Consider the following 15,868-nt stretch of genomic DNA (forward strand, 5'->3'; position numbering starts at 1 on the left):
TTGGCAAGTTACTTAACCTCCCTGTGCATCAGACTCTTTATCTGAAAAGTAGGGATGATAACAATATGTATTTCACAGGAGTGTTGTGAGGATTGAGAGAAGCCATATGAAGCACAGTGGCTGGCATGTAGTAAGGGCTAAATGTAAGCTGCCATTAATATTTTTGTTGGTTTTGATATTTTTATCTTTGTTATTACTGTTGATGCTACATTCCTGATCACTTAGATGGCTGATAGTTTGTTTAAAGGAGTTTATATCTGAGACAGAGTATAGGATTCTGTGGACAATGATCTGATTCAATATAGTGATATTTGTTACTATTGTAGTGTTGGTTCATTTGTACTTAGAAAGCTTTAAGCAGTGAATTTCTTCTTTAGATTTGTAATATTGGAAATTGCAGTTGTATGTGTGTCTTGTGGGCAAAGTTAATTGATAAAAGTTTTATCAAAACTTTGTTTTAGGGAAATATACTCCTGTGTACACATCTTAATTAAAATTAACCTTGCTTTACTTTTATTTTTTTAAACTTTTGTATTCGGGTATAGCTGATTAACAAACAATGTTGTGGTAGTTTCAGGTGAACAGCAAAGGGGATTCAGCTGTACATATATATGTATCCATTCTCCCCCAAATTCCCTTCCCATCCAGGCTGCCACATAACATTGAACAGAGTTCTTGGGCAGCACAGTAGGTCCTTGTTGGTTATCCATTTTAAATACAGCAGTGTGTACATGGCCACCCCAAACTATCCCACACTCCAGCAACCATAAGTTGATTCTCTAATTCTGTGAGTCTCTTTCTGTTTTGTAAGTTCATTTGTATCATTTCTGTTTAGATTCACATATGAAATGTCATATGATATTTCTCCTTCTCTGACTTCCTTAATTTGTTGCTGCAAATGGCATTATTTCATTCTTTTTAATGGCTGAGTGATTTCCATTGTATTTTGTACCATGTCTTCTTTATCCGTTCCTCTGTTGATGGACATTTAGGTTGCTTCCATGTTTTGGCTATTGTAAACATTGCTGCAGTAAGCTTAATAACTGTTTTAAATGTTATTTTAAAGAAAGGTCATCTTATTTAGCTCATTGGCCCAGTGTATCTTTGTCTTAACTTTGGTGAAGAAGTTCAAGAATAAAGAGTGAATTTTACAGTCACTTGCTGCTTGAAGCCCAGTTATTAGGTATTCTGGCCTGGAAAACCCCATGGACAGAGAAACCTGGTAGGCTACAGTCCATGGGGTTGCAAAGAGTCGGACACGACTAAGCGACTTCACTTTCACTTTCACTTTGAATTGTTTAAACTTTAAAAATTGAGTGCAGTGAACTGGCTGCCTGGCCAGGGTTCCTCTCTTGCTTGTCAGTAAGGCAGTGCTCTGGTGTAATGAAGAGCAGAGTCTGAGCTCTGTCCAGCGTGCTACACTAGCCACTAATATGGGATTATTTAAGCTTAGATAATTAAGATTAAGTAAAATGAAACATTGAGTTCCTCAGCCATGCTAGCTGCACCGAGTGCGTGTTCTGTTGGGCCGCACTGGGCAGATTGTGTGGGCTTCCCAGGTGGCGCTGATGGTAAAGAACCTACCTGCCAGTGCGGGAGATATGAGACTGGGATTTGATCCCCGTGTCGGGAAGATCCCCTGGAGGAGGGCATGGCAACCCACTCCAGTATTCTTACCTAGAGAATCCCAGCCTGGTGGGTTCCATCCAGTCCATGAGGTCGCAAAGAGCTGGACATGACTGGAGTGACTTAGCACTCACGCCTCCTGCATGGATGACTGCTTGGGTTCATGTTTCCTATATTCACTACTTAATAGTCATGTGACCTTGGGCAAGTTAGTTCATTTTCCTGTGCCTCAGTCTCCTCATATGTAAACTTGGACAAGAGTTCTCCTGAGATCGTTAATGTGGATTATGTGAGTCAACATTTGTAAAGTGCTTAGAACAGTACCAGTCACGTTGTATGTGCTCATTAAAGAAAGAAATACGCATTGTGTTCAGATTTACTATGCTTCATAACTTGTGTAGTGATTATCTTTTTGTCCTTTATGTATCTTTTATTGCCCTTTTGAGAAAAAAATTACATACACTGACCTGCTTGGATAATTTTTTGTATTTGAATTTTTATATTTGACTGCAATTTAGAGTACTGTTTCTGTCACTGGCTTGAAACATTCACTGGGAACCCTCACTGCTTTCACGGTGAAGCACAGTTTCCCTTGTCGGGCACTTTGGGTGCTCCAGCCCACCCTTCCCAACTCATTTTCACTGCCTTCCAGTTCTATCCCTTTGTTCCACTTTTCAGGTAATCACTGCCTTTGTTGTTAAAATATTTAATGGTGCTGGTTTTATCTCTTCCACTGGTATGTAAGCTGTCCTAGAATGTGTAGCATTATTATTTGTGCATTTAGTAAATGCTCAGGATATGCTTGTTGAGCAAAAGAATCTTTTTGAAATGCAATCAGTATTTCTATTAATATCAAAGCCACAGCTATTTGTCATCTCTGAAGTAAGGGGAATTCGAAACCCCTTTCACCATCTGTGATGTCAGTACCAGAAATGTGCTCCGTCTCTTAATACTCAGCTACTTGGCTGTACTTGTTTCAGCGGGGAGGGATCTGGACCACAATTCTGACCACTGTAGGTCACTACCCTGCAGCATGGTCATGACGTGTAAAGCACCAATTGGTGACAAATTTGGTGTTTTTCTTGGTTATGCATTCTGAAAACATGGTGATTTTATCTTGATTTACTCATTTCTTTAGGTTATTTCCCATACTCTTTGGTTTGCTTTTTGTTGCTTCTTTCTGTGTTTTGCCTGATTATTATTGTTGTTGTTGTTGTTGTTTAGTCACTAAGTTGTACCTGACGCTTTTGCAACTATGGACTATTGCCCTCCAGGCTCCTCCGTCAATGGGATTCTCCAGGCAAGAATACTGGAGTGGGTTGCCATTTCTTTCTACAGGGGATCTTCCTGACCCAGAGATCAAACCTGTGTCTCCTGCATTGGCAGGAACATTCTTTACCATGGAGCCACCTGGGAACAAATGCTTATCGCGTGAATATAACAAAGGAAAAAAGTCATTTAAAAGGAAAAATGTACCATCTATTCTAATAAGCAAAACTGAGTTTTCATGTTTCTATAATAATGATACCTAGGTATAATTAAGTATGCAGGTCAGGAAGCAACAGTTAGAACTGGACATGGAACAACAGACTGGTTCCAAATAGGAAAAGGAGTATGTCAAGGCTGTATATTGTCACCCTGCTTATTTAACTTATATGCAGAGTACATCATGAGAAATGCAGGGCTGGAAGAAGCACAAGCTGGAATCAAGATTGCCGGGAGAAATATCAATAACCTCAGATATGCAGATGACACCACCCTTATGGCAGAAAGTGAAGAGGAACTAAAAAGCCTCTTGAAAGTGGAAGAGGAGAGTGAAAAAGTTGGCTTAAAGCTCAACATTCAGAAAACTAAGATCATGGCATTTAGTCCCATCACTTCATGGCAAATAGATGGGGAAACAGTGGAAACAGTGTCAGACTTTATTTTTCTGGGCTCCAAAATCACTGCAGATGGTGACTGCAGCCATGAAATTAAAAGACGCTTACTCCTTGGAAGGAAAGTTATGACCAACCTAGATATCATATTCAAAAGCAGAGACATTACTTTTCCAACAAAGGTCTGTCTAGTCAAGGCTATGGTTTTTCCAATGGTCATGTATGGATGTGAAAGTTGGACTGTGAAGAAAGCTGAGCGCTGAAGAATTGATGCTTTTGAACTGTGGTGTTGGAAAAGACTCTTGAGAGTCCCTTGGACTGCAAGGAGTTCCAACCAGTCCATCCTAAAGGAGATCAGTCCTGGGTGTTCATTGGAAGGACTGATGCTGAAGCTGAAACTCCAATACTTTGGCCACCTGATGCAAAGAGCTGACTCATTTGAAAAGACCCTGATGCTGGGCAAGATTGAGGGCAGGGAGAAGGGGACGACAGAGGATGAGATGGTTGGATGGCATCACCAACTCAATGGACATGGGTTTGGGTAGACTCCAGGAGTTGGTGATGGACAGGGAGGCCTGGCGTGCTGCAGTTCATGGGGTTGCAAAGAGTCAGACACGACTGAGCAACTAAACTGAACTTATACTTTAAAGAAGTTATTTTCTCCATATGAGGAAAAAAGTGTAAAACCTCTGAACCTCTACTATAGAATGGTGTATGCCTGTGGTTTAAGGTCATACAGAATTCCTATTTGTTATTACAAGTTGCTTAATTTATAACAACATCAGTGGCAAGTCCATGATTTTCTGTGGATAGCTGCGTTTTGGACTGCATATACTGTATTGCAATATATTGCATCTGTGTTGTGCAGGTTGCCTTGAGTTATGCTGATGGAGAAAAGAGTGGATATTATAAAACCTGAATAAATGTGAATAAAATTTGAGTAACTAAAGTTATGTGTATAAAATTCAGATGTAAATTGTCTTGGATTGTAACCAGAGGTACTCGGACCTCATCTCTGAGACTTTGATTCAGTGTTGTAGTGTTGGGTGTTTGGAGGTGGCCTGGGGGCAGTTGGGAACTGGAAGACAGAGGCACCAGGTTCTGCTCAAGAATTCTTTAGAGTTGCCCTCTGTGTGTATCCCTGCTTGTTACCCTACGACATGATACTACAGTTACTTTTCAAAGTGCCCTTCCTTCAATACTCTGTGAGCTTCTTGAGGGCAAGGACCACAGTTCGTTCATCATTTTGGAGAAAAGTGAATTCTGAGAAATGCAGTGGTTTGTGAGCTTGTCTGATATTTGTTTCTCTCTAGCTTATCATCAAAGTGATGAATGCATATATGGGTAATAGGTAATTGGTATATTTAATCAGTTACCTAATTACCGAGAAGACTCAATTCTCACTTTATATTATTTTATTACTGAAACAGACTGCCCAGTAGATGATATAAACATTCTCTAGACAACAATTAGGTTTACAGTGACTTATTGTGCTTAGAATGCTACTTGGAATTAAATGTTTGTTTGCACCGCTATCTTGGTATAATTTAAATGTAATTTAGAAGTGCTGCAGTGTCTTGATTCAGATAACTTGGTACCCTTTAAAAATTGGCTGCTTGAGTATTGTTTCTCTCCCATTTGGCAGGCACCAGATGCAGTGATTAATAAAGGTCATTATGCTACTTAGTCATGGAGCGCTTTTAATGACTATTACCTGAACATCTGCTGGTTTCATCACTATCGTTACCCAGAATGTCCAACAGAATATAGATGCTATACTTGGAAAATTTGACTTAGGCTAATCTAAATTTCTACTTTAGAACATTTTAATATTCCTTTACATGTTAAATAATTGTCAGAAAACACTGATTTTTCTGTAAAGTGAACAATAAAAAATATCAAGAAAAGAGTTTTGGAATGGTTGTTCTGGGTAGTCCTGGAGTCCCTTAGGCTGAATTCTCAGTGTCTAGTTGTCTGTGCACACAGTTGGGTGGGAGAAGTGGTGACTCGCATGCATTCTGTTATGTGAAGCCTTGACTGAAAATGTGGGGCTTGGAGTGGAATTGAAAGGAAGGAAAATGGTTACCCAGAGTCTGCTGGAGGAACACTGAAAAGTGAGAAAGGATCTATTGACGATGGGATTTTCAGAAATAGGAACAAATACTTTGAAAATTTTGAAACAGGTTCAGTGCTTGCTTTGGCAGCACATATACTAAAATGGAAATTACTACAGATTCCCAGAAAGTTGCAAAATATGATACGGAGAGGTCCCATGCATCCTTCACCCAACTTCCCCCAGTGGTAGCACGTTACAGAATGATAGTTGAATATCAAAACCAAGATATTGACATTGATGCAACTCACAGACTACATTCAGATTTTACCAATTTTACATGTATTTGTGTGTGTGTGGGTGGGGGGTGGTGTATAATTTATGTAGTTTTATCGCACATAGAGGATCCTTATAACCGTCACCAGTAAGATGCAGATCTGCTCCATCGCCTTCAGAGCTGCCCTTTTATGGTAACGCCTCCTCCTTTCGCCCTGCCTGCCCTTCCTGAGCCCCCTGCCACCACTCATTTGTTTCTCATCTCTCTAATTTGGTCATTTTGAAAATATTATATAAGTGGAATAATATAATGTTACTTTCAGGAATTGGCTCCCCTCACCCCCCAGTATCCATGCAAACTATTTCATACATGAATCTCAAGTTTAGTTTTATTGCTGAGTAGTATCCCATAGTATGAATATACCAGAATTTAACCATTTACCCATTGAAGGATATTTGGATTTTTTTCAAGATTTTGACCAATACAAGTAAAGCTGTTAGGAACATTCGTATCATATATAGTTTTTTTTGGTGGATATAAGTTAGATTGAATAGTAAGTAGATAGACGTCTTGTTTTCCAAGAAACTACCAAAAGACCAATACTTTTATTTCTCCAAAACTTAATTACTAATGCCTGATAAAACCAGGACACTGAGAAATTAGTCAGTTCCCATATGATTGTGTTCTGTAAAATTCCATGTCTGCAGGTCAAGAGACAACCAAGTGGACATTTAGCTGATACAACAGATAAATTACAGAGGAAGTACATATGGCTAGTAACATATGAAGGGATTTTGAATGTTACTGAAAATCAGACAGCTGTTTATTGATGGCCTTGTATTTAGATATAAGTAATTTAAAAGCGAAGAAGGCAATGGCACCCCACTTCAGTACTCTTGGCCTGGAATATCCCATGGGCAGAGGAGTCTGGTAGGTTGCAGTCCATGGGGTCGCTAAGAGTCGGACATGACTTGAGCAACTTCACTTTCACTTTTCACTTTCATGCACTGGAGAAGGAAATGGCAACCCACTCCAGTGTTCTTGCCTGGAGAATCCCAGGGACGGGGGAGCCTGGTGGGCTGCCGTCTATGGGGTCACATAGAGTTGGACATGACTGAAGTGACTTAGAAGAATTTAAAAGCAGACGGAATGGCTGGAACAGTCCAGTGTGGGTAGTATGGCAGATACATTGGGCAAGAAATGCCTTAAGCAACCCAGATATTTTAATTTTTCTCCTCAGTAACGCGCAGTCTTTGTCCTTATATTGCATGGTGGCTGCTGCATCCTCATCCTTGGGTCCAAGAGCCAGTCAGAAGAAAGGAAAAGGGGGAAATCTACAGTGAGTGTCACCTGTAGAAAGAAAGCAGAAACTTTGCTTAAACCATCAGCTTGAATTGTGTCATGTGCTACCAGCAGCTAGCTGCAAGGGGACCTGGGAAGCAAGTGTTTTGTTGTTTCTTTTACTTGAAGCATTCTTGGTGAAAAGACATGGGGTGTTCTTAGTAAGGAAGATGTGAGAATCTTGGATAGGCAACTAGCAAACTTTGTTGGATAATGCAGATACAAAATGTCATGTGTGCCTAAGACTGACTGATATTTAAAAATATGAATAACATATGGTGTTAAGAGGTTCTAACACATTATTCATAAGACAATAAGGTTTATGATGGGTAACATATTCTTTATCAGCATTAAGGGTTATATTTCATCCAGTCCATCAGTACAGATTTCTGACTGTTCTGTAGAAATACGGTCCCTTGCCTGCTCATGTGCAGAAAGATCTCCTTTCTGTAGCATTGTTTTCATAATATCAGACCACTAGGAAGTATCTAAAGCTGAAACTCCAATACTTTGGCCACCTCATGTGAAGAGTTGACTCATTGGAAAAGACTCTGATGCTGGGAGGGATTGGGGGCAGGAGGAGAAGGGGACGACAGAGGATGAGATGGCTGGATGGCATCACTGACTCGATGGACATAAGTTTGGGTGAACTCCGGGAGTTGGTGATGGACAGGGAGGCCTGGCGTGCTGCGGTTCATGGGGTCACAAAGAGTCAGACACTACTGAGTGAACTGAACTGAACTGAGGAAGTATCTGAATGTCAGTGAGAGAAAAACTCTTGCATCATGGTATATCCATGACAGTGGAGTACAGGAGAGTCCGCCAGTAAAAATACACTTGATTTATGAGAACAGGTTTGGAAAACAGCCATAAAGTATGTTAGAAGGAAAAAAATTTTTGTAGATTATGCAAAGCAGAGTTCTTCCACCTGCCCTCTATATATATGTATTTGTTGTTGCGCATGAGTGCAGGTGTATATGTGTGCGGTATGATTACATCTTTTTTGGCCTATTCAGAAGAGAAGGACTCTATAGAAGAACACCAAGAACAGTTAACACTGGAAAGTGGGTTTGGGAAGGGAGAATGTGGAAAGAGATCTCACTTTTCTATATATACATCTGCATTGCCTGAATAGTTTACAAGCTTGTAATAATTGTTCAGTTAGCAAATGAAGTTTTGTATAATGTAAATTTTTGGATGCTTACAGCACATACTTTTAAGTTATTCTGGATGAAACTATGTAACATATCATTTCACTGTTTTATGCCATAGAGTGTACTAGATATTTTTTCTTAGTAAGGCAAAGAAAGATTGAAGGCAGGAGGAGAAGGGTTCGACAGATGATGAGATGGTTGGATGGCGTCACTGACTCGATGGACGTGAGTTTGAGTAAGCTGTGGAAGTTGATGGACAGGGAAGCCTGGCATGCTGCAGTCCAAGGGGTCACAAAGAGTTGGACACGACTGAGTGACTTAACTGAACTGAAGGCAAGGCCTAATGTGATACTCAGGGCTGCTTGAATGTACTCAAAAAAGATTTAGATTAAATGCTTTTAATGCTTTCTTATCATCTCTTAGCTTTGACTTTTTAGGCAGCTGTACCTTTTGTATTTTATCAATGTTTCTGCCTCTAACAGTTCTTCCTATTTGTAATTTCCTGCTTCAATCTTCTTTGACTGGGGAATGAAGCAACCAGCAACCTGGTTTTAATTGTGTCTGAAACTAGTTCTGAATACAAACAGGATAAATTTGTTCTGAGCGAAGGTTTTGAGACTCTAGGTAAAGTATGTGAATTTTAACTGCTATTTGAGTACCCGCCCCGCCCTTGCCCCCCACCCCCACCCCCATTTCAGGGCTCTTTTTTTCCTATTTACCTTGTTCTCAGCTGTATTTTAGTTATCTGAGATGGCTTGATACATAAAGTTTGCCAAATCCAAGGATGTTTAAAAAAACAGATATCCTATCCTATTCTCTTTTAGAGAATCTTATTAACAGCGGTAAAGCAAGGAGAATAGAGTGTTTTAGAGCAGAGTTATATAGGAAAAAAGCCCCTGAGCCTTCAGGTATTTGCATTTTCTTTCTGTTCCTTAATAGTAAGATGATTCTTGGCCTTTGTTGACAAGTTAATAATTAACCTCATGTAAGGTAGTGTGTGGAGCACACAGATCAGGCTGGAGTTTGAATCCTGATTCTGTCATATCCTTAGCTAAGTGACCTTCCTGATCCTCCGTTTTCTTACATATAAAAACTTGTTTTGCTTAATATTAGACATAGTTTATATAAATGCCTAGTTGACTCATTCAGAGATTTCTGTGAGCTCTGAGCAAAGAAAATGTGTCTGTGTGCTTGTATAATGTATCTGCACAGAGTATTCAAACAGTGAGTGCTATTAGGAAGGATTATGTGAAATTTGAGATATTGTACTTTTTTCTATAATAAAACATTGTATTTTTTCCTTTTATTTTTACAGAATTATTATCCTGGTGGAGAAAGCTTATACAATGTAGAACATACAAGGGGATTTTTTTCAAAAAAAAAGTCTTCTAATTTCCTTACTCAGGAAAGATTAATATTTTATAGTCTGTCTTTCGGTTTTTTCCCCATGTGCAAATACTGCTTGCTTTGCAGACTGTGCTAAATCCTGCAGACAGCCTTCCATGGCGTGGGGTTGACTCAGTCTTCTTTTACTGGAAATGAGGCTGAGAGGCTGAGATCAAGTCGCTGGTCAGTGGTGGAGCTGGTGTTCAGGGTCAGGAGTGAGAAGGGGCTTCCCTCCCCAGCCAGTTGGAAGCAGTCATCTCTCTCCATAATCAGTTTGCAACAGTCTGTGTTTATGTGTGATCAAGATTTAGGTTGTACTTTGTATTGTTTAAGAAAGCAAAGTAGATTTGGACTTAATGCATTGTACATCCATATGTTATTGCGGTATAATGTTACTTAGGTGATACACATGTTTGGCACTCCATAAACGTTAAACTGTAATAATTGAGGTCAAAATGAGACTTTGTATTACTCCACTGTAATCTTTAAGCTGTACTCTTTAAACTGCAACAGGTCTTACTGTGGTGCTTGGAATACACATGTTCACTTTGGATGTTGAATTACTGAGTGGTCTGGAAATTGATCTTAAAGTTGCTGTTTTGCTGTACTCAGAAAATGATTAAACCAGCCATATCCTTATTTTTATGTTTTTGATGTTATAATTTCCATGATCATGTGTTTTTAGGGTAAGAAGTTATTTCAGTCAGTAAATATTGCCTTTAATATAAACATCCTAAAGCATTTACAGATTTACTTATAATCATCAGAAACTCCCTGAAAAACTAGTTTGTATATTGTACTGTTACATACTGCCTATATAGTGCCTTTAGATACACACACACACAAATCTGTTTTCTTATGAGAATTTTCCTTTATGACACATTATACGTGGACCAACTTCAGTATGTTGTAACTTTCAACTTGGTTGGGATTAAGTGGCTGTAGTTTATATAAAGTTAATGAGGTGACTTTAGATAGCTGTAGAGGTGTGGACTTGTTAAAGAGCTGGGTGTATCTGAGGAAGAAGTACAGTGTGTTTCAACTACAGAGGTGTGTGTGGAATTCCACAACCACAGACTAGGACCAGACTGTCAAGGGTTGTTTCAGATACATTGGGATTTGGCCTGTAGATACCCAGTGTAGACATCCAGAAAGCATCAGAGAGGCGTTTAGCGTCTAGGTAGTACAGGGTAGATAGAGGGACACGGATACAGGATTCATCATTTTGGGAAAGGATGTGATCACTCATGGGAGAACTTGGTGACAGAGGGCATAAAGACAAGGAGAGAGACCTAAGGGAGCCCTGTTGGTAAGGGATACCCTGAGGCGGCGACGTTCCTCTGTGCATGAGCCTGGTGCTTCTCCCGGTAAAAGAGGAATTCAGTTGGAGGGCAGAGGCAGAGGGGAAGAAGAGGCCAGGGCTTCAGAGTCACTTTGGTGACTCTTGTGACTTGTGACTTCCCGACAGGCTCTGGCCGACTTGACACCCACTTTGCGTAAACCAGTGCAGCTACATGGGGCTGGAGAGTACACCACCTCTGACTGCTTGTCCTGAATTTTACGCTTCCAGTCAGTCATATTATATTACACTACTGCATTCGTGTTGGTGACTGTCTCATTTCCCCGTTTCTCAAACCTTCAGCCTCTCTTTGACATATCAGTTCTCAGCTGATTATCTTGTCCTCTTATGTAACTGGGAAACTTGAAGCTAATTGCTTCAGTGGACTAGCGTCTGATTCCGTCAGTTACCTCCATCAGCTGAAGCCGTGGGCTCTGCCTGTTCCTGCCCCGTGGGGTAGCCTCTGCTTGAGTGCTGAATTCTCTGTCCTCATCTGCTCATAAACCCTGCTCACTCAGCTGTCCGTCCTTTCTCTTGTCATCAGTTCCTTCCTCCAGCTCATCATTCCCACCATTACTCCATGTGCCGTTATTTCTCATATCAAATTAAAAAAATACTTCATTTGACTCTGCTCTTCTTGCCAGCAACTGTTCCATTTCTCTCTTCCCTTTTGCAGTAAATCTCCAAGGAGTTGTCTGTACTCACTGTGTTCAATTTATCCTTTTCCATTTTTCTTTTAAATTCACTTTGGTCAGACTTTTAGCCCCGTGACTTCGATTTAACATTGGCAGAAAGTCAATTTAAAATTTGCTTTTAAAATCTTAAGTCTGATTTGAAGTGGGATGTTATTCACACCACTTTAATCTCCTTTGCTAAATGTACTATATTTTGAAAAATGTGTAGACTTTACCATCCATCCATAGTTGCTATGGTTATATCATAAAGAAGTATTAAAAATGGTAATAAAATTTAACTGCTGTTGTATTATATTGATTATCATACTTGCCGGCTTTGTAGTACTAGTCTCCATATGTCTTTTTTTTGGTGACTATTCCTTAATCTTTCCTATTATTAAGAAGTTACCTAGTTTTGACCAAGAAGATGATTTCAGGTTTCTCTAACATGTTAAACGAACTTGTGAATGAATAACTGAGCCGAGTGAGCATGAAGGAAGCATGCAGGAACTTTGGTATAGAAGGACAACAAAATATTCAGCAGAGTTAATGAAATGATATCTGTAATTGATAATGAGTTGTATGCTTCAGCTTTAGTAATCCAGTAAAAGTTCTTTTGAGTATATGGAGTTGCTCTAGAATTCTTTTAAAGTTCTCTAATTATGACCCCTAAGGCCTTCTTTCATGCAAGGATTATAAAAAAATCTAAGTTGTCAGTTGGTGGTACCTCTAAAATTGAGAGCCAGATCAGTTTACTCAAAAATACTGAATATGTTCAGTTTGTTAAGAGAGGTCTAGAGAAATCTAAGACTATCTGACTTTTCTCTATATTAATATTTTCTACTATGAGTTTGAATTGAAGAACCTTAAAGTACTTTACCTGGTCTGTTTTCCTTTTAATTTTATTGGTTTTTGTTTTATGTATTTTGAAGCATACTTAGGTTTTCCACATGGATTGATTCTTTTGTTGCTGTGAAATGTAACTTTTTATCTCTGCTAATGATTCTTGTCTAAATCTACTGTGTCTAATCTAAGTCCAGTGGTAACTTTTTTAGATTTGTGTTTGCATGGTATGCCTTTTCCAATGTTTTGTTTGTTTTCTTTTAACTTTTGTGTCCTTATATTTAAGATATGTTTCTTCTAAGTAGTATATATCTATATGTTTACATTTATTCTGATTATTTTATCTTTTATCTGGAGTGTTCAGTCTATTTACGTATATTACTGTCATGTATGAGTATAAATCTGCTTTTCTGTCTTCCCACCTATTAAAATTTTTTTTCTGTCATTGCTTGACATCTTTTAGATTATTCAGATTTTTATTATCCATTGTCACATTTATTGGCTTGTTATAAATTCTTTTCCTCTTTCTTAGTGTTACCCTGGATTGCATTTTTCATCCTTGAGCTATTTGACTATATGATAAATTAGTGCTGTTACCCATTTCCCAGCAAAATCTTAAACTTTAAGAACCTTAAAATGCTTTACCTGCATTTCTGTCTTCCTGTCTTTGGGTATTATTCGTGTATATTTTGAGTCTAGGTACATTTTGAGTCCCATGTGTTGAATATCCTTATATTTGCTTTTTATATTGCTCTTTATTCCTTCCTTCGTGTTTGTTCTTTCATTAAGGCTCGTATTCTTCTGCTTGAAGAACTTTTCTTTTATTATTTCAGTGTATGTATGGGACCATTATATATCTCAGTTGTTGGTCTAGGAAGTATCTCTATTTTTGGATTCAATTTTAAAGGATGTGTAAAGAATTTCTTGAAGTTTTGAGTTGCTGATTATTTTCTTTCAGCACTTTAAAGATATTGTTTCACTGTTTCCTGACTTTCATAGTTTCTGTTTAGAAGTTTGCCATTAGTCTTATTTATTGCTGCTTCTTTAAAAGTTACCTGTCTTTTCCTCTGGCTGCTTTTAGGATTTCTTCTTTAGATTTCAGAAGTTTTACTCTGATGTGTCCAGGAGGTTTTTCCTTTGTATTTATCCTGCTTGAGGTTTATGTTACCTTTTGAGTCTGTGAATTACCATTCTTGCTTATTGGCTCTTTAAAACTGCTTCTAAGTATTATATCTATCTTCTCTTTCCGAGTCTCCAGGAATACGTGTGTTATACCATTTCTTGTGTCTCATATGCGCTTCATGTATTTTCTGTGTGTTTTTTTGTTTGTTTGTCTCTCGTTTCAATCTATATATTTTCTACTGATTTGTCTTTCTGGATCACGAATCCGCTTGTTAGTTATATCTAATCTGCTGTTAAGACTGTCTGTTGAGTTTTTAATTTCAGTGATTGTATTTTTTAGTACTAGAGTTTTCATATGCGTCTTTAAAAAAGGATGGGGATTCCAAGTCTTTGGTGAAATTATCTATCTTGTCATTGATCTTCCCGAACGTTTTATTTACAGAATTTTAAAAAATGATACTGTAATATCTGACTTACCTTGTGGGTCTCTGCTTTCTTTTTTTTTTTTCTTGGTACTATTTCTTCCTATGCCTGATTTTTTTTTTAATAGAATAGCAGCTATTATGTGAAATATTTGTAGAAGTTTTGGGTAAACTTTGGCTTCTGGCAGGCAGTTAGAGACGAGACATGGTAACTTAGTTCACTGGGTTTGAACTTGAGTTGCAAGTCTGAGTATTTATTAGGCTTTGTTTATTTCCAGTTCTCCATTAATCCTAATGTATAGTCATTCAGTGACCTCACCTGAAAGTCTGGGCCACCTACCAGGTTTCTTTTCTGATGGTGGATCTTTAGCTGCAATTTTTATCATTTCAGGACTGTGAGGTTGCCAAAAACTATTTAGCTTTTTAACTGCTATTGCTACTCTCTACTTGGCTTCTCTCAGTCTGTGCTGCTTAAGAATGGGCAAATGCATGGCAGAGTTAAGCAGCTGAGATTTTGACTGGCTGGCTGCTCTTGCTTTCTTCTTCCGTGGGGTTTTGGCTCTGTTGTAGGTGCTGTGAGCACCACTGTTTGTCTCCCCAGCCCTGGGAGACTGTTGCATTTTCTGCCTCTCAGCAGGTTTTTATCTGGGGCAGGTAGTGTTGTTACTCTTTTCCTTCTGTACACTCCTGCTTCCTCTTGCCATCTATCTTCCTTCATTTCTGCCGTCTGTAACACAAAGTGATGGTTGAAGATCCAGCAGCCATTTCGGTCCATGAGGTGACTTTGAGGATGGAAGTCTTGAGGGAGATACTGGAGAAGAAAGATCGAAGAGCCTGGAATCCTGTTGACTCTAGAGTCTTCATATCAGACCTAGATGACTAAGATCTGAATTTCCTTGGTATCCGGAGGAAAATCAGTATCTCTTTCATTTCAGTTTTGCTATTTTAAGTTTTATGTTGTACCCAGGCATATCTAACACTAATTAATGGAGTGAGGGGGTTCAGTGAACTAGTATAAATATACACTCACATAGCACAGTAAGGGTCATTGGTTTTTAACCTTTTATATGTTTATAACATATATAACAGGAAACAGTCACTGCAGTGAAGAGTCTCATGGACAGCTTGTCTGTTAAATCTACTGTAGTTGCCCAAGTGCCATCATTTTATTTTCTGCACAAGGCAAGATGGAAATCCAAGTTAGAGGAACTTTACTATAGGGAAAGACTCAAATTCAAATATTATTATGCTTGACAAGTTACTTATGACATACCGACCAAATGATCCCAATAGACCACAGTTGGGAATTATTGGACATTATCTTGGAACAACATTTTCTTTTCATTCAGCAAATATAATTCCATGAACAAAATATGGTTGTAGACGAATGTGGTAGTGGGGGAAATGAAAAAAGCAAGGGATGATTGAAAAAAAGTCAGAAATTAGTGGAAAATTACATGTAGAAGAGTGAAAGAAAAAGTCTGGCATGGTGATATGGTTGGTGGAGATAGGTAAATTTGGAAGCGTTTCTTGCAAGAAAAGAAAGTCTCATTACTTTAAGAATGTTTAATTGATGTGTATGAACTGGTGTGTATGAATTCTCTTTGTAACATGCATTGTATTACACCAACATAAAAGGATTTCTTGATTTCATCTCCCATCCGCCCCCGCCCAAGGATATTACTGAACTTTACCAGAACTTCGGTTGGTGTTGTACCCTTATATATTCCATCATATATTCCCTGGCTGCCCCT

The 15,868-nt window shown here is 38.7% G+C and overlaps 1 protein-coding gene across 5 annotated transcripts in view; it reads left to right on the forward strand.

The window, feature by feature from the left end:
- Positions 1-15,868, forward strand: part of USP6NL (USP6 N-terminal like) — a 211,476-nt gene that overhangs the window by 115,237 nt on the left and 80,371 nt on the right. For 3 of the 5 annotated variants that reach the window (XM_059892656.1, XM_059892657.1, XM_059892655.1), the window contains exon 3: positions 1-15,868. This exon is cut by the window's left edge and continues 12,215 nt beyond it; it is cut by the window's right edge and continues 19,391 nt beyond it. The exons of the other annotated variants lie outside the window; for them this stretch is intronic. The gene's annotated coding sequence lies outside the window, so the exon portion shown is untranslated. 5 annotated transcript variants of the gene reach the window in all.

The sequence above is a fragment of the Bos taurus genome, chromosome 13 (assembly GCF_002263795.3).
Source record: "Bos taurus isolate L1 Dominette 01449 registration number 42190680 breed Hereford chromosome 13, ARS-UCD2.0, whole genome shotgun sequence".
Lineage (NCBI taxonomy): Eukaryota > Metazoa > Chordata > Mammalia > Artiodactyla > Bovidae > Bos > Bos taurus.